This window comes from Thunnus albacares, chromosome 1 (assembly GCF_914725855.1).
Source record: "Thunnus albacares chromosome 1, fThuAlb1.1, whole genome shotgun sequence".
NCBI lineage: Eukaryota > Metazoa > Chordata > Actinopteri > Scombriformes > Scombridae > Thunnus > Thunnus albacares.
The window spans coordinates 36,469,321-36,488,096 of NC_058106.1; the positions used below are offsets into that span (position 1 = coordinate 36,469,321).

An 18,776-nucleotide genomic window follows, 5' to 3' on the forward strand; every position below is an offset into this window, starting at 1 on the left:
CCAGTGAGAGAAGAAATGTGGGACTGAGGTCGATGAGGTCAGGCTTCAGCTCACCAGCTCTAATAGTGTCATTAATCCGGAGCGTCGCTCATCTGTTATAAAACCATCTGAAGCCCGGAGATCGACTGAGAAACTGCTCCTTCAGTCACCCGCTTTGTTCGACGCACAAAACAATCAGACGTTTGGCTCCGTCTGCGCTCTGTGATCACAACTGTAACGTTTACGACGTTGGAGGCTGTGAACATAGCTCATGTTCCCTCGCATGCTGAACTGACTGACTGTATGTGCTGTGTTGTGGTGTGTGGAGGGCCATTGTACTCCTCAGACTGACCCTGACCTCACCACTACCACCACCACCACCACCACCACCACCCGCCTCCACCCAGACAGGTCAGTCAATACTGAATGGTGTGAGCTGCTGAACACTGTAACAGGACAGGACAGTAATCCGCTACACACAACATAAATATTACCACTGTTATCTGACACCCTCACACACAGGGTCAGCTGCATTAACAACACTGAGGTCGTGTTCATTTTCAATGGAAATACAGGATTATTAGCAACTTGAGGGGAATCTACAGTATATTATGCCAGTAGTTCTCAAGCTTTTCGGTGTCAGGGACCCTCAAATTGATACACATCAGGCCGCAGACCCGTATTTGATAAGATGTAGTCTCAGGGATCCCCATCTGATAAGAATTAGTTAATCCATAACTGTCTATAGTGGCAGATTAACAGTGAAGAGTGTGAAACGTTCTCTCATTGGGTTAACCTCTAGTCAATGAAATAACAGTGAAATTCAAATATTTCCCATTTTTCTGGGGACCCCCTGGAGCTCCCTCAAGGACCTCTGGGGGTCCCCAGTCCCCAGGTTGAGCACTGCTGCATGATACAACTAAAAAGTAAGCTGGTGGTATTTTATAGGCTGATTTCTGTGTTTCATATTTAGCTTTTTACAACTTTTAGGCCAATAAATAAAGGATGAATTATTTCACATCTGCTGGAACCAGCTGGAGCAGCTGTTCATGAGTTTAAACCTCGTTATACTCAACTTTATATAGAAACACTTTACACACAACACAGTTGATGTCATATAATAATATAATGTGAATCTAAGCTGATCACTGGGGTAGGAAATATAAACCCAAAGGGGAAATAGTAATGTAGTAACACCTTGTAAAACCACAAATCTTCATTTTTACATTTCTGTTTGTGTTCAGATTAAACAAACAACATATAATGTGTTAAAATAGTGAGTTAGAGAACTTTGAACGGAGGCATGCTAGCTGTTTCCCTCTGCTTTCAGTCTTTATGCTAAGCTAAGCTAATCGCCTCCTGCCTCCAGCTTCATACTTAACACACAAGAGCGGCAACCTGTTGATCTTCTCATGTAACTCTGCATATTTCCCAAAAATATTGAATATTTCCAACTGTTTCCAACCCTCAGTGTATCTAACAGCTTTGTTTTTTTGTCTTGTGTCTTGAGTATTTGTGCATCTAATATCCTGTTTCTGGCAGTTTTGGTGTTGTGTGAGTAAATTCACATATTGGAAAAATTCAACAAATACATTATAAAATAAATAAATTGAGGGAAAAATGTAAATTAATTGTGATTCCTATCATTGAGGTAGCATATATGTTTTAAAAAATGGGTCATCCAATAAAATAATTTAGATAATAACAATAGTAATAATAATTTTGATGGGTTCCCTCCATTACATAATAACAATAACTACTATTTTTATAGCACCTTTCACGTAAATTGCAATAAAAACACAACAGATCCCTTCTTGTGTGCAGTTGAGATCTTCTGTTGTTGCACCAGCAGCTTGTTTTTAATCCTCCTCTTGTTCCATGATTACGCGCGGCCGTTGCGGGGATTTAAGGGTTACAAGGACTCGTTAATTCTCATATCTGCCACACGGTGGGGACTGAAGGAGACTCCCCCGCTGCTGAGCTTCAGTCTGCAGACTCGCTGCTGCTGCCGCTGCTGCTGCTGCTGCTGCTGCTTTGTTGTTCCCGTCGAGCAGGAGGTCACTCAGTCCGACCAGCAGTCCACTCAGAGCGCACAGGAGCCGCACAGCTCTCCGCAAACACCGTCCAACTCTCCTCCGCAGTTTAGCGCAAAAACAGGTAAGTAACCCGCAACTCGGACTCCGTGAGGTGAAGATCCTGTAGACGGAAACTGCATGTCTTACTTATGATTTTTTTTTTTTTTTGCACACGAGGCGCATGTGGCTGCACGGGTGATTGGGTTCAGATTGATCCCCAGATCATCGATTGATTGGTAGTTTATGAAAACGGTCATATCCTCGAAGCTGTTTTATGAATGTAATTAACTGAACAGGGCTGATGATGTGGCGCATGTGGGATGATTTATGTATTTGAGTTTCACTATTAGACCACTTGTTACTTTGGGACTTTCTGAAATGTCAGTTTTCTGTTCAAATTGTACATGAAACATCTTATTTGGCAGCTCAGACATGCACTTATTATCTTTAAAGGCTCTTTTGGGAACTCCAACAAAAACTGATTAAAATGTGCACAACTCAAACTCTGATTAGTTAAGATTCAGCTGCAAACTCTTAAGATATTTAAACACAAACACAAGGCTGCTTTGGTTAAAAATAGCCGAGTTGATGCAAATAATTTGGTGCAAGCAGAAAGTGAAGGTAAAGTTTATCTGTCACTGTGAGGAGGAGGAGGAGGAGGAGGAGGAGGAGGAGGAGGAGGAGGAGGAGGAGGAGGAGGACTGGACTTTGTCCCTAAACTGGATTTTATACTCACACCTTCCCACACAGTTGCTGATTAAAGTTTTTAAAGGGGAATCAAGCGTTCAATATTTGCCAATGTGCAGTGTGTGAAGCCAGAATTTTCATGCTAAAAATTTTAGATTCAGTTTCTTTTTGAGTCATGAGGGTCCTAAAGCCTCTGAAACAGCATTTAGTTTCTGACCCCTCAAAACAAAGCAGTGTCTCATTTGTTGCAGATTGCCTGCAAGCTGTGATCAGTTCAACCACAATCTAATCTTTGCCTTTTTAATTTAAGAGTCCAGAGGAGGTAAAACTATCCGACATATCTCTAGAAAAAGGTAAAGATTAGAGGAAAGTCTGAAAAAATCAAGAGATGAGACGATTAATTGATAGTTTTGAGTCATTTTTAAGAAAAAATGTCCAAATTCTCTCATTAAAACTTCTCAAATGTGAATATTTTTTGGTTTCTTTAGTCCTCTGTGACAGAAAACTGAATATCTCTGGGTTGTGAATTGTTGATCAGGACAAAACAAGACATTTGAGAACGTCACCTTGAACCAGTGTCCACCATCTGCCGACATTTTACAGACCGAGTGACTAATCAGTTAATTGAGGAAACAATCTTTAGTTGGGGCCTTAATGATTCTGTGTAGCAGAAATGTTTCTGTTTGCTGTTAATCATCCTGTGGGCTGGTCTTGTGGGAACCAGTGATTTCAGACCATCATGTGACACTTAAAGTCTCCTTGAACTAATTTACAGAAACATATTCAATCAATCAAATGAATTGGAAAAAGGTGTAGAGAGGAAATAAAAGTTGGCTGTTTTTTAAGTGAATCTGAATTGCAGTTGATTGTCGGTTACAAAAACTCCAAGGTGGCATCTTTACATGTCTTGTTTTGTCGGACTAGCAGCCCAAAAACACCAAAATATTCAGTTTATAATGATATAAAACACAAAAAAGCAGCAAATTCTCACACTGGAGGAGCTGGAATTGATGGATTTTGGCTTTTTTGCTTGAAAAACGACTTAAAAGGGTTTCTCGGTTTATAGGGCTGCAACTAACGGTTATTTCTCAATGAACTGATTCGTTGTTTGGTCCATAAAATGTCAGAAAATGGTGAAAATTGTCGATCGCTGTTTCCAAAAACCCAAGATGACGTCTTCAAATGTCTTGTTTTGTCCCGACGGACAGTTTACTGTCACAGAGGACTAAAGAAACCAAAAAATATTCACATTTAAGACGCCGGAATCAGAATCAGAAAAATTGCAAATTTTCTTCTTAAAAAAATGACTCAAAACGATTCATCACAATAGTTGGCAGTTAATTTCATAGTTGGCAACTAATCGATAAATCGACTAATCGTTGCAGCTCTATACTGGATACAGAGAGGAAACTCCATCAGCGACTGACCCGTGTCTAAAATGTAATAAAAGATCGATACTGGCTCAAAAATTTATCAAACTTACACAACATCCAGTTTTCCTGCAGGGCGATCGACTGAGCTGTGTGCCCCCGTTTTTTTTTTTTGTTTTGTTTTTTTTTTAAAGCCGGGAGGGACTGTTATGTGTTTATGAGGACTGGTCTGCGTTACAGATGGAAATGTGGGTCAGTGTTATTGCATGGTGGCATCACAGCTCGGCCAACATTTCAGCTCGCTCCCCCTCCTGTGTCCCCCCCCCCCCCGCCCCCCCCCCCATCAGTGAATCTCTTCCTCAACATCTGAGGCTGTAAATCATTTCAGCTGCAGGGTGAGCTTCCCTCCAGCATGACCTTAATTACCTTTCCATACACCGGGAACAGAAAAGAGTGTCTTGTTGAATGGATTATGCTCTCTGCAGCAGTTAGCAGCTGTTGGCGGTTTAAGGTTTGGACGGCTGTCAGACAAGAAACTATAGAGTCACCTTCGCGAGCGCCGTACCAGTTTGGCTGCATTCTGAGACCTTTCGAACAGGATTAGTTTAACCTGACGCAACACGCCTTTTGTGTTTTAAAACGTAGGGGAAAAAAATAGTCAACAAACTTCTGTGCATCTTGGAGGAAGGAGAGCTGTGTTTGATGATTGCATGAATCCATAACCTGTTTACCCTGTTTAGTGGAATTGCCCTGAAGGTAATTATGGGTTTAATAAGGTTTGAGCCGCTCACATTTCTCCTCCACAAACAAACAACAGACTCGACTCAAGTAGAGTTTTTGCTCACAAATCAAAGGTTGTTGCTGTCAGATGAAACCACTTTTCTTCATAATGTCAACTTTTCTTAAATAGGAAAGTAAATCTGAGTAATCAGAGTTTCATAACTCACAGAAAAGGTACTTTTAAAGGGGAAATCTGGTCTATGTTTTTCTTTTTGTCAACAATAAGATAAGATCAAAACCAGCAATTAACTGATCTGCAAAGTGCTGTCTGTCATATATCTGATTCCTCTGTGTCATAGAGCTCCTTAAAACTATTAAAAACACCTCAGTGAGCAGCACTGATGCACTGAGTGACCTGTTCCTTCATTACCATGAACACATGCTGTAGTTTATTTTGAATCAATCCAACAGAAATACTCACTAGAGCACCAAATGCAGATTCATGCACCGCTGAAAAATAATATTTCCTCCTGTTTCAGTAAAGTTTGGTAGAAAACTACAGTGACCAGCTGTTTCTGAAATTACAGAGCGTTTAAAATAAATAAACTATTTATTTGTGACTCATTTAGTTGGAACCAGTCGTCTCGGAGCTGAGAGCCCCAGAAAGTATCGAGAGACAAACTTTTCATTGGATTTGTTGACAATAAGAAAAATAAAGACAATTGGAAGCTTTATTCTTTTTTTAATTTTGAAGTTAACAAAATGAAAGTGGCACAGGACCAGAGCTGCAGCGATGGATTATCATCATAATCAATTATTCTGATGATTGTTTCCTCAATTAATCGTTAAGTCTGTAATAGAGGAAAATCCCATCATCATCTCCTGGAGCTCACAGTGATGTCATCAAACAACAACAAACAACAAACAGGTCAAAACCCAAAGATACTCAGTTTACCTTTATTAGAGAAGACTGAACCAGACACTGTTAATATATGACTTAATCAATGATCAAAACTGTTCTTTTCAAATTGTCTTGTATTGATATTACACAACATCTATAATCTATAATATATATTGATGCCACATGATGAAAGTTTCAGTAAGGATACAAAACAACTTACATCTAAAGATATGAACACGTTTTTCTGCTAAATTTATTTCATCATTGAACAAAAGAAGCTGAAGTTCTTAAATATTAAATGTCGTCTAAACACAAGCAGCTGAACAGCATCAACTAAATAAAACTGATTAAAGACGTCAGCTTATAGTACTTTGGACACATTTTGGTCATTATTAAGGTTCAGTACTCGGCCCTATAATCCACCAATTGATTAACGACTAATTGTTCCACCATCACATGAGACAATGGCGTCGTATTTTCTCCTTTTTGGTTGTTTGTCAGCAGGAAATCTGAAACAAGGTCCAAATTGATTGATTTTCTTCAGCAATAATCTTCAATATTCAAGTTGTACCATCACTGATCACTAAAACTGAAACAATTAGTTGAATGATTGATTAGTTGATGGACAGATAGTCCAGCAGTCAACACTTTATTTCTATGTTTCAGTGTAAATATAAGTGATGGACACTTATTGGGTTCTTTTAAAAAGAAAAAACATCAACAATGACTGGTTCCAGCGTCTGAAATGTGAACATTTCCTGATTTTCTGAGTCTTCCAAGATAGTAAAACTGATTATTTTTGGTTTTTAGGCTGCTTGTTCGGACAAAACGAGTAATTTCAATATGTTAATTTGGGCTCTGAGAAAATGTGATGTACATTTTTCAGTAGCTTCTAACATTTTAAAAACCATATGATTGATTTTTAATTGAGAAAATAATCTGGAGATCGATAATTACAGGAAAGAATAGTTGCAGCCTTAATTAAGAAATAGAAAATATAATAATAGACTGACTCAGATACAGCAGAGTCAGCTCTGATACTGATGTGTGGTGATGAGTTCATGTGTCAGAGGAAAAAGCAGATTCGTTCAGGTTCAGCTGATGTTTGCATCATGAAACGCAGCAGATTCTCTGTTTACATGCTTCATGTCGTGGGAGTGAGCGCTCCAGTTTGAGTCTAAACAAGCATGAGATTTTTTTTTTCCCCCCTTACTTGAAGGGATTTGGGACGATTCCTTTTTCCCACACCTCCCCTCACCGCTGCACCTCCCCTGCTGCAGCGTCATCATGGAAACCTGCACAGCTTGCTCCTTTCATTTGAGTGGGAATAGAGTCGTCTGGGAGGCCCGAACTGGTTTTGGCACTGGAGTGATCAAACATTGAATTAATCATGGTGGGCGGGATTCACTCACTGACAAGCCCAGGCAGTACCTCTCTTTGTTGTGGTGACACCCCCATCCCCCCCCCCCCGACCAGTAGTCCACAACCCAAAGATATTCATTAGTGGGAGATTATTTCTGTTGATTGATTTAAGCTGAAATTTAAGCCCAAATTCTCACAATCTGACTGTCAACCAATCAGAATACACTTGCTGGTTTGACATGTTTTAAGTGCAGTTTTCTGAATAAAGTTTAGAGGAAGAACACACTCGTTAATACATTCATGACGCACACAAACCAAAACGATGGTGGAGGTGAAGTTTATGTGACTTTGCTGCAGATGGATGACGAGCTGACGTCATCTTAGCGCTACGATTCGCCACATGTTGATCTCACGATCTGACAGCCTCAAACTGATACCGCAGTCTGACACCGATTGTGACCAAGATTTTATTAGAGCTGTCTTTGTGCAGCGTGACGTGCAATGAAAATTATACGAGCTTGGTGTGAAGGCGCTGTGTGAGCTGCATACTGGACCACGATTGGTTCCAAACTAGTTGTGATGATGTCACAAATCCTGCTCATAGATGCATGCCTTAAAGACATGAAAACAAACTCTGCAAAGAGAACAACATCCTACTGAATAATTGCTGGTTTTATTAGTCGTATATGATTGTAATCTGAATACTTCTGCTGTTTTCTGGATATTTTCCACTATTTTTTGACGTTTTATAGACTAAATGATTAATCAATTAATCTGTTAATATCTTCTATTTCAAGCCAAATATGTTGCAGATTAAATGACAACAACTTCTAAATTTAAAAAGCTGAAAGTTTTGTCATTTTGCTTTAATGTAAGTGATATTTTTGTAATCACACCTTTTTTTTTTCCCAGTCTGAGCTGCTTCCACACTGTGTAGATCTGGTCGTGTAGCTCAGGGCAGCTTTACATTGTCTGAAACGCACCTGAAAAACGTCTCAGGTGTCTCTGAAAACAAGATCTCACGGTGAGAAAGAGGCATCTTTCAAACGGACGCGGCTGTGTGTTTTTTTTGTATTGTTCTGAGGAAATGTAAGGCTGGAGCGGCCCTCCGTGTGTCGAGTTTCCCCTTTTGTTCCTGGAGAGAAAATAGTGTCTGAAAGCTGCCTTTGTGTCGGTGGCTGCTCTGAGCGGGACCCTGCGAGGAAAGAGGGAGGGCGTGTGTGTGGCGGGGTGGTTGTACTATTGAGAGGGTGGGTGTGTGTGTGTGTGTGTGTGTGTAAGAGGGGTTGTTGTCAGGTGGGGAAAAGACATGGAGGGGCGTTGTCAGTGTATTGTGTGTATTTTGGTCTCTTAGCTTAAGCTATTGAATGGTTAAGACCAAATATGGAGTATCATACAAATTATATGCTTCAGAAGAGGCCTTTTGTGCTCTTGTTGGAGTAAGAAAATCTTCAGACAGCTTAAAAATATTTTAAATTGGCCCAAATATATAAGATGATATATTTTTTTCTGGAGATTACATTTGAATAAGGGTTGAAAGGGGTTTTCATGGACAAGATAATTACGTGTCAACGACATCAGATATTCTTTTTGAATGGAGAGAGTACAACTGTGACTCTGGCTGCTCCAGAAAGTGTTGCATTATGGGTTGTTTGTAGCCTTAAAGGATAAGTCTGGCAATTTTCTATGTTTTCTTTTTGTCAACAAATCTCAACAGTATTTGAGAACAACAGTATTGTGTTTGTGTGTGTGTGTGTGTGTGTGTGTGTATCCAAAGCCGTTGTTGTCCGTCAGCGAGCCACACCGCTGCACTGGGTGACGTGTTCCTTCATCATGAAGAGTTTGGTTACGTTAGTTTGTTTAGAAACGGCGCCAAAGACTAATAACAGTGTGGAGTTTTCAGTCTCTGGACATCAGTTCTGCGTCATGCAGACGTCACTGAGCACTTGCAGGAACGTGGTTCTGTTTACAGCTTCGTTAGCTTGTTGTGCTACATATCACAAATTCTTGACTGTGTACTTAAGTTGTTTAAGAAATTTACAGTGTAGCGCAAAGTCAAGAGGTTGTGATGGTGATGAAGATGATGGTCCTGTTTACACCTGGTATTAACATGCGTCTCGGGTGATCTGATCACAAGTGGACAGCTTTAAGTACGTCTGTTTACACCTGGCGTTAACATGCATCCTGAGTGACCACTTATGATCCAATCTCACTTTCCCGCTCTGTATGCAAATAAACACGGACATCATTCCCGTCCGTGGCCCAGACCACCTCCGAATGTGGTCTGAGTGATTGGATCTCAGTCTGCCCTCAATGCGTCTTGGGTACGTTTGCACCTGTATTTAGAGCCTGAGACGGATGTTAATACCAGGTGTAAACAGGGCCGATGAGAGGAATAAGATATATTAGGCTTTGGACACACACGATCGTTGCTAGTTTGGCTCCAAACATGAGATTTGTTGACAATGAGAAAAATATAGAAAATTGCAGCCTCATCCTTTAAAACCACAACTTTCCATTTCTTTTTTTTGTACGGATTAAACAAACGAGATATAATGTGATAATCACTGAGCTTTAAAGGTGCTCGTAGTTTGATCTTTGAACTTTGGGCTGAGAGAGGCTAGCTTGCTTCTAGTCTTCATGCTATGCTATGCTAAGCTAATCTTCTGGCTCCAGCTCTATACTTGATGCACAGACATGATGGTGTTATCAATCTTCTCGTCTAACTTTGGGCAAGAAAGTGAATAATTGTATTTACCAAAATGTCAAACTATTCCTTTTATAAAAAGGAAAATGCTGAGGTGACCCCATAGCACGTGCCTGGTTCGAAAGAAAAACAGCAAATCATCACATTTGACAAGCTGCAACCAGAGAAGATTTTGCATTTTTGCTTGAAAAATTATTGAAACATTTGAAGCAACAATTTTCTATTGATCGACTAATCAATTAAACCGTTGCAGCTCTACCTTTAGATAGAAATTATAGTTCTTAATCTGGTGATTTTTGGTCAATGTGTGAAATTGTGGCCCGTTTGTTACAGGGATAGTTAGTGGTCGTGTCTATAATGTGACTTCCAGGGCATTAAATGTTCATCTGCAATTTTCTGTAGTGGTCCCAGTAATATTTGCTGGTAAAGTGAACTGAAGTAGCATCACATGACATGGTTAAGCTACGTTTGAGTAAAAAAAAAAACATAAATGCAGTTGCAAGAACAAAACTTTCCACTTATATCTTGGGATGTTTGATTTGAAAGGGAACTTATTTTAATTCTGTTCTTTCATCTGTTTCACTCTGCGGATGTCTCGCACCCACCTGGTCACAGCAATCACAGTCAAATCAAGCGCACCTGCAGAGCGGCCGGCCCACACTAAACTGATATAACAGCTACATGAGTCTCATGTTTTACCTGCAAGACTCGTGTTTTAATGCTGTTGTTCATCGTTTGTGATGTGAAAACGTCATAAATAAAAAGTATTAGTTCAGTTATAAATCTAAACGCACCGCGGAGCGTCTCTCCTGCTGAGAGTCGATCACACTGGACGGTAGACGAGGAGACGCAGAGACGCGTCTGTTTAAACGGGAGTTTAACCGACTTCTCTGCATTTAACACCAGAGCTGAGAGCGTCAGAGCTTGGAGCAGAAACACAGTCGATCTGCTGTTGTCCGCTTCCATCATCTCTCACCGATTCATTTTGAAAGAACAACAGCCAATGGGGGAACTCCAACCCTTGGCCAACCGACAAACTTCATCACTCACTCAGTCACGGACAGGCGAGGTTGTAGGGCTCCTCTGTAGCCGGTCCAACTAAAAATATTAAAGCACTTCTTTGGGTCTATGTGCCTTTTTTGGAAATAATAGCTGAGAAATGTTTTGTTCCTTCAGTCGTGTCAGATAAACCCTCGCTTTGTTTGTGCTAATATGAGATTTAAATTTCAGGCTACAAATAGATTCTGAGCTGTTATGAAAGGAGCAGCGAGGGAAGAGTGGAAACAAAAGAGTTGATTGTTGTTGTTGTTGCCCCCACGCACCTCCCGCACATTTCTGCATGAGTCAAAGAGTGTGTAAGCAACGTGGACCCGATGTGCTACAGATGCTGCTCACTAACACTGTACAACTGTCAGTCCTGTCTGTCACATGACCAACCGTCAGCTCCAGACAGTCAGGAGTTAAGAGAAACCGTCTCCTTTTATAGTGTGACGGTGCTTGTTTCTAAGAGTTTTAAATCCAAACTCTCATATTAACACCAACAAAATGACAAAACAACGATGTGCAGAAGTTCAACTCATAGCGAACATCACATGAACATCTGCCCCGTCACAGATTCCAGTGTTGTTTCAAGTGGCATCAACGTCTGGAACCTACAGCTGAAACAATTAGTCATTTAGTTGATAGATGTAAAATTAATCGGGGGGTGATAGATATAGATATTAGATAATGGATTAATCTCTTTTAGGCAAAAATACAAAAAAATCACTAGTTGCAGCTCCTCAAATATGAATATTTGCTGGTTTTCTTTGTCTTCGATGACAGTGAACTGAATTATTTCGGGATTTGGACAGTTTGTCAGAAGAAACAAGTAATTTAAATATTTCTAGAGTCGCAGCGATTAGTCGATTAATCGATTTACAGAAAATTAATCGGTAACTATTTTGACAATAAGTTTATCGTTTGTCCCCTTTTAAGCAAAACTGCCAAACATGTTGATTTTAGTTTCTCAGATATGAGGATTTGATGCTTTGATGAATTAAATCAAGAAAACAACCAGCAGATTAATCTAAGTCTGCAACTAACGATAATTATCAATATTGATTAATCTGCTGATTATTTTCTTGATTAATCTATTTATCGTTTAAGTCTTCGGTGATGTCGTCAATGCGCCTGTTTTGTGTTTGAGAGTCAATTTACTGTCATATATGACAACAAAAAACAGTTTCATCACATTTTAGAAACTGGAACCATCAAATGTTTAACCATGAAACGATTAATCGATAATCGTTGCAGCTCTAGATTAATCGTTAAAAATAACTAAAACAATCTTTAGTTGCAGCTATAAATATTTCATCTTGGGTTCTGTGATATTTTGATGGTCATTCTCCTCTGTTTCCTGATGTTTTACAGAACAAACCACTAATATATAATAATATGTATAATGTGTAGTATAGTAGTCGCAGCCATAATCCAACAGTTTATATTTTTCTTTTTCCGGGACAAATGTTTAGCAGATTAAACTTTAATGGAACATTTGTCGATCATTCGGCAGTGCGTCAGTGTGGGTGGTATTTTTCCACTCACACGTTTTTTTTGTCAGCCAGTTTCAAGTTGTCAGACGGAGCTTGACGTTAACTTGCTGCCAAAAAGATGCTGTAAACAAAAATATGTGACAGTTTCCCCAAGAAAAGAGTTGATAAGAGAATTATTAGTGTCGGATTATTGACGGGGAATCAGAGCGAGACATCAAGCAGCTCAGAAAAATGAAAACAGAAGAATGAAACAGAAAAAAAAGTGGTTTCATGTTGACTGTGACGGATTATCTGTTGAACAGCAGCACGCCGCCGCCTGATAAATGTAGCGTCACTGGTTTTTACTGTGTACGGACCAGTTTTGACGCACTTTCCCATCCGAGTGGTGGAAGTGTGTCCAAACTTTTGACTGTTACTGTCTACAGAAAGAATTAAAAACAACGGAGAGACCTAAAAGTGATGTGAAAAGTGACAGCATTAGAGTCCATAATAACACCATCTGTCACCTGTTGAATATTTGAGACGCAGCTCATCAGTTCGGATGCGACGGCCGGCTCGGCAGCATTTTCCTCTCAGGAGTGTGTGAAAGTGAAACCTTGTTAAACATACAAGGGAGACATTTTCTCAGGACACATGAGGGAATGTGGCAATAGAACAGCTGCTCACACAATTGCAAAATAGAAATGAAGTTTATTTGGCCTCATGAATCGGTAATTCCCAGTATATTTCAAATATTTACAATAAACCTCACAAGACAGGAAGAAGAGGAGGCTGAAACAAAGACTGATTTGTCATGTAGGGAATGTAGGGAGGCGCATTTGGTGACTAACAATTAGTTTTATTATCGATTTAACCTACTACTTATCAATTTATTGATTTATGGTCTAGTCTATAAAATGTGAAAAAATGATGAAAAACTTAGAGCCCAAGATGTCGTTAGTTATCTTGTTTTGTCCGATCAACAGTCGAAAACCTAAAAATATTCAGTTTACAAACAGAAAAACAGAAAATCCACATTTGAAAAGCTACAATCAGAGGATTTTTTAAAAATTTGAAACATCACTGGCACGATAAACTGATCCGATAAAAACACTGCCAATAATTCTTTTGATTGACTAAATCGTTTCAGTTCTTGGTGACTAACTTGAAGACTTAATTCAACTGGAAAGTAAAACCAAGACCCTTCCAGTAGCTACTGGTTATAGCAAAGTGAGAAAACGAGAACCGCAAATTGGCAATCACACGGAAAGTTTCTGATCTCTTTTTTTAAATTGGATTTCTTTGAATTTTTATGTATTTATAGCTGGAAACATGAGATGGCAGCTGGGAAACTAATAAAAACTCATGCAGATCCGTGTGAGACAGACAAAGAGAAACTTGCTCTTATCTTTAGTTTCCTCATTGAGTGTTGAGTCATTCAGTGCAACTGAAGCTGTGTTGTTGTTGTGCCTGGTACAATCAGAGGCTTTGGAAGGAGGAGGAACAGACAGGCAGAAGTGGAAAAGTTTATTTATTAACAGAATTAAACCAAATGGCTCCACAGGGAGCTCAAGTTGTTGAATTTCTCCAACAGAATCCAAACAATGCAGCTCCACAATTATCTGGGTTTTTATATCCAGTTTTGGGCATCGCAAAGAGTTTCTAATGTTTCTATTCGTCACATATTCCACTGGACGTTTTAAAAGTGTTGCACGAGTTTAAAGATTGATTATAGTTTTAGTGGAATATATTTAAGTAATATACCAACTGAACTGAAAGCTCATGACAAATATCTTCTCAAAATATTTCTTTTAACAAGCAAAAAAGTAATCACTAATATGCAACTAGTGCAATTTGTGCATTTGCAGTTGCAAAATAAATTATAAGATGGATAGATTTGACTTTTCTTTTGTTAAATTTGTAAAATATTGTATTTAAATGTGGATATGGCACAATAAAGAAGAATAACCTTGTCTAGCCTTTAAATATAACTGGATAAAGACAATCTGATGTGCAGACATTACGTACCACAGCAAGTCAAACCAGATCTTACATTTAGCTAAAAGTAAAATGGATCTATAAATGGATCCGAGTGGTACATCACATTAGTAACATGACGTCTGAACTATAAAAGTCAAACATGTAAAACCTGAATCTGTCTCTCCACCATCAGTTACAGCAGCTTTGTGTTGTAAAACCTCTAAAACATATCGACACAAAGGAAAGAAGAGAACTGAAAGTTGAATCACACCTTGCAGGAGGAAAATATAACTTTCACCCTCCAGGTGTTCTTGGAAAGAGACAACGGTGTTTCCTCCGTTCAGTGAATCATCTTTGTCCACACGTTCACCTGCTGTGTTCTTTTGTTTGTTTTTAATGCATCGATGCCGTCTTGGACACCGGTTGAATGTTTGTGTAATGGAATATGTGACAGAAGCTGGAGATATAAAACCCAGATAACTGTGGAGTCTTTGTATTCTGGAGAAATTCAACAACCAAAGCTTCCTGTGAACCTAAAAAGCTGAAGTACGTTCATATTATATAGCTGCTTTTTAAATTTCATTCTGAATCATAATAAATAAACTCTTCCAGTCCTCTGTATGTCTGTTTGCCCCTCCTCAGAGCAAAAAAAATTACCTTGTTTGCAGGCAAATGTGTCCTGCCAACAGTTTTACAGAATCTTTTATAATAGTCGTTTATTTAGAAAAAATAAAGATATAAACTTTGAAAGTCTCCACAGATTAAAGGCACACGCTGTAGACGTGAGCTCAGGCTGGAGTGTAGCAAATGGCTTTGTCCTGCGTTGCAAAAGTACATAGTTAAATCAACTAAAGAGCTAAACGAAGCATCAAGGAGACTGAATGTGTCAAAAAGAAAATGGGGTTTACCAGGACAGTTATCAGTCCCTCCAGGACTTCACAGTTTTTATTTATTATTGCGGGCAAAAATGTTTGATTTTGCAGCAGCTTTTCTGAAAAATTGCAATACAATTTGCAATGTTTTATGTGCTCTTTTTGCGGTAAAATTGCAGGAATTGGGAAAGCAATACTGCAATTTCTTTTCTGCAGTACCGTTAGTGGCCACCAGGACAAGTTGGTGGCGGCGGCGTATCCAACACACTCAATGCTTTTCTGTTTTTAGCCTCAGCTGCGTTACTGCCAACCTCCACATTTATTAAATCGCATCTCGATATTCTTCGGACATAAAACGCTTGAATGATGAGTGTAAATGGAGCCTCAGAGTAGCTCGACCCAACTAAAACCTGCGCGGGTGATCAAGCCCTCGATAACAGTCGTGTTCAATTTGATGCTGTGCAGAAGAAGAAGAACTTCACTGCTGACTGTGACCACAACAAATAAGAGAAAATATAGAGGCAATAAACTGAAGGTTCATAGGTGTGTTCAGCTGGGTGTGACTTCTCTAATTATGAAGTTTAGAAGACGGTTAGTGAAGTTCGTTAAACCTCATTTGATGTCACCTACAGCGTCAGTCAAGTCTGGACACACTTTCTCATTCTAGTGAAAGGGAAGGTGTGTCCAAACATTTGATTTGTGCTCTGAAGTACATTCTTTCTCATACATTTGAAACCTTTCTAAATAAAAATGTTTATTAGAAAAGTTTAGAAAAGTAGGTGAAGTTGTGCCAGAAATGTCATCATCCAGAGGACTTTACTGAGTGACTAAAGTGAGATCAGAGATGATTCACACTATGAACAGTAGGATAACAGTTTGGAGGACACTGAATGTTTTGTTTTTCTTTTTTTGGAGTCAAGAAACTGCCCAGACTTGACTACAGCGGTGTTGACAGCAGCGCTGGCTCACACTTCCCTCTTGCTCATCTTGAAAGTGAAATTCAGTTACACATGTCGTATAATTAGCGCAACACCTGGGAGGTTTCTTGGCAGCTCAGGAGAGCTTCAAATTAGGAAATGTGTTGTGGTAAATGAGAGAGGCCAGCTTCTCTCTGTGTGTTCTGGAGAAGCTCTCAGTCTCTCACTTGTGTTGAAGTAGTTTCTGTATTTGTGAGCTGACCGACTGACCGGCTGCATCACTTCAACACACAGCGGTCAATACTGAGCTCTGTGTGCTAACTGGGACTCAGGAAGGTCAGAGAGGACAGACAACCCAGTTTCTAAGTCTGTGTGAACTGGGTCAAAAAAAAAAACCCCTCTGACCGGACTGATTCTACCTGTAGAGCTTCAGTTTGTGTCCAAGAATCATTTTTAGACTTCACCTTTCTTTTTCAACAGCACATTCATAATATTTACAGCCTTCATATGTGCTCCAGACTGTGTAGAAGCTCTTTGCAGAAAAAAATTGAATTGTTCTTTGACTTCTACACATTTGACATTTGCATTTTTTTTGGTGTGAACAAGCAGAAGCTATAAATAGCATCTTCTTTATTGTTTTTATTTAAAAGACATTTTTAAAAAGTTGCCATATTCAACAACTTTTGGCCGATAAATTAATTGAAACATCATGTACATTCCTGATGCAGACATGCTGCTGTTCTCTCAGCAGCTGCAGCACAAAGTGTCTCCGTGGCACTTTTTAAATTCAACAGAGCCTTTGTTACAGGACAAGAAACATAAAAATGCTTTTGTCATGTTAACAACTTTCAGTTTTGGTATTTAAAGCTGGGAGGGAGCCTTGAAGGCACCATCATGTTGTTTTGAAGGATAAATCTGGAGAAATGATTTGGCATAAACATTTCTTATTGTCAACAAATCCCAAAAGACCAAAACCCAACAGTGAATTCGTCCTACTAATTATTGTAGCCTGGTATATTTTATTGCTCTGTGCCATATTTGTCCCAAAACTGTTAAAAAGTCATCAGTGAGACGTGTTGGGCCACATCAAAAACTGACACAACAAGATTCACCCACACATGTTCACAAAATAAGCAGTTTATGACGCAGGAACTATTCACAGCGCCAGTTGATTACTGTACATAGCAAGCTAACGGCTAACACATTAGCAAACCAGGACTATGCTAGCACTGTTCAGCCATAATGGCTCCTCAAGCTTCTTTCTATTTCTACTCTAGTGGTTGTTTTTTTTTGGTTATTGTGGCCAAAAATGTTTGATTTTGCGGCGGCTTTTTTAATGTTTTATTTGCTCTTTTTGCAGTAAAATTTTGGGAATTGGGAATAATTGCAAGCAAAGGAAAATAATGCATGTTATTTATTTATTTATTTTAAACTGCTACCAAGTGAAGAGTCTTATGTAATCACATCCTTGGATAAAAGCACACTGCATATCACAGAAACTACTATGTTTCACTGCTAATATTGACATTTATTTTCTGAACATTAGAACCATGGACTCAAAGTTATATTAAAAAAGAAAATACTTTACTTGAATTCCATTTATGAGCCTTTATTAAATAAACTTTTCAACATTAGCACCAAAAGAAATCAGTCAATAATGCCATTAAAATAAATCCTTTAACATAAAAAATACAGTCCGCTATGGGCCTTGATGCAGCCGCTTCGGTCACAGTGATTTGCCTACATAGTTCATTCATTCGTTCATTCATTCATTTATCCATTATTCATTCATGTAGACGTTTCTTATGCTTCGCAGTAGAAAACTGACTGTCCAGTGAAGATTTCTGCTCTTCTACAATGTTATGAGGACAAAAATGTTTCCACCTGAATGTGCACCTGAATCCTTGCTGAATGTGCGCTGTGATGACCACAACACGAAATGCAACAGTTGGTCCAAATCACAAGCGACTGTTGATTTCGCCATTTCATACCGCAAATATTGTCAAGATTTCTTGAATTTGCATTAATAACTGTGATCGCAAAAATCGCAATTTCCTGAAGGGACTGAATAGTTGCTTCCCGCTGGCATTTTGTTCTTAAGACTGAACATCATTTTATACAAGGAAGAGTATCATTGACTAATCAATGCAGCTCTAACAAAAATGAAACTAAACATTTTTGAAGCGTTTTTAAAGATTAATATCTTCAGGATCCAATGTGTTCGGGGCTGAGAGCCACAGACAGAGTAGAGACTTTAGAAAGTGAAAGAGAGACGGACTCACACATTGCTGGTTTTGGTCTTTTCATGGGATTTGTTGACAAAAACGAAACTATAGAATATCACCAGCCTTGTCCTTTAACTCTGCATAAGATCTTGTCTCTTGCATTCGTGCCACTTTTTGTTTCACTTTTTTTATCTATGGTTAAATCCCTACCTACTGATTTTTACTGCTCCTGTGTTGTTACAGTAAGCATTTTTAAAGTTCTAGGTTTGAAAACGAACCTCAAAGAACCTACTGAAATTAAGTGTAATTTGTGGTTTCAGTCTTAAAAAGTGGCGTGTCTCCTTTCAAACGCTTGCTGTTTAGTATCAGAGGCTGACCTGGTCTTTGTTAAGGCTTCAGCCTGCTCTGTTTATAGTCTATAATACCTTCCATCTGGCTTTACCGAGACCATTTGCCAAAATGTCTTTC

General features: G+C 39.0%; 1 protein-coding gene across 1 annotated transcript in view; it reads left to right on the forward strand.

Annotated features, from left to right (window-relative positions):
• The first annotated feature begins 1,914 nt into the window (after positions 1-1,914).
• Positions 1,915-18,776, forward strand: part of LOC122987428 (CD82 antigen-like) — a 39,622-nt gene continuing 22,760 nt past the window's right edge. The window contains exon 1 of the mRNA XM_044359321.1: positions 1,915-2,136. The gene's annotated coding sequence lies outside the window, so the exon portion shown is untranslated. The remainder of the gene's footprint in view (positions 2,137-18,776) is intronic.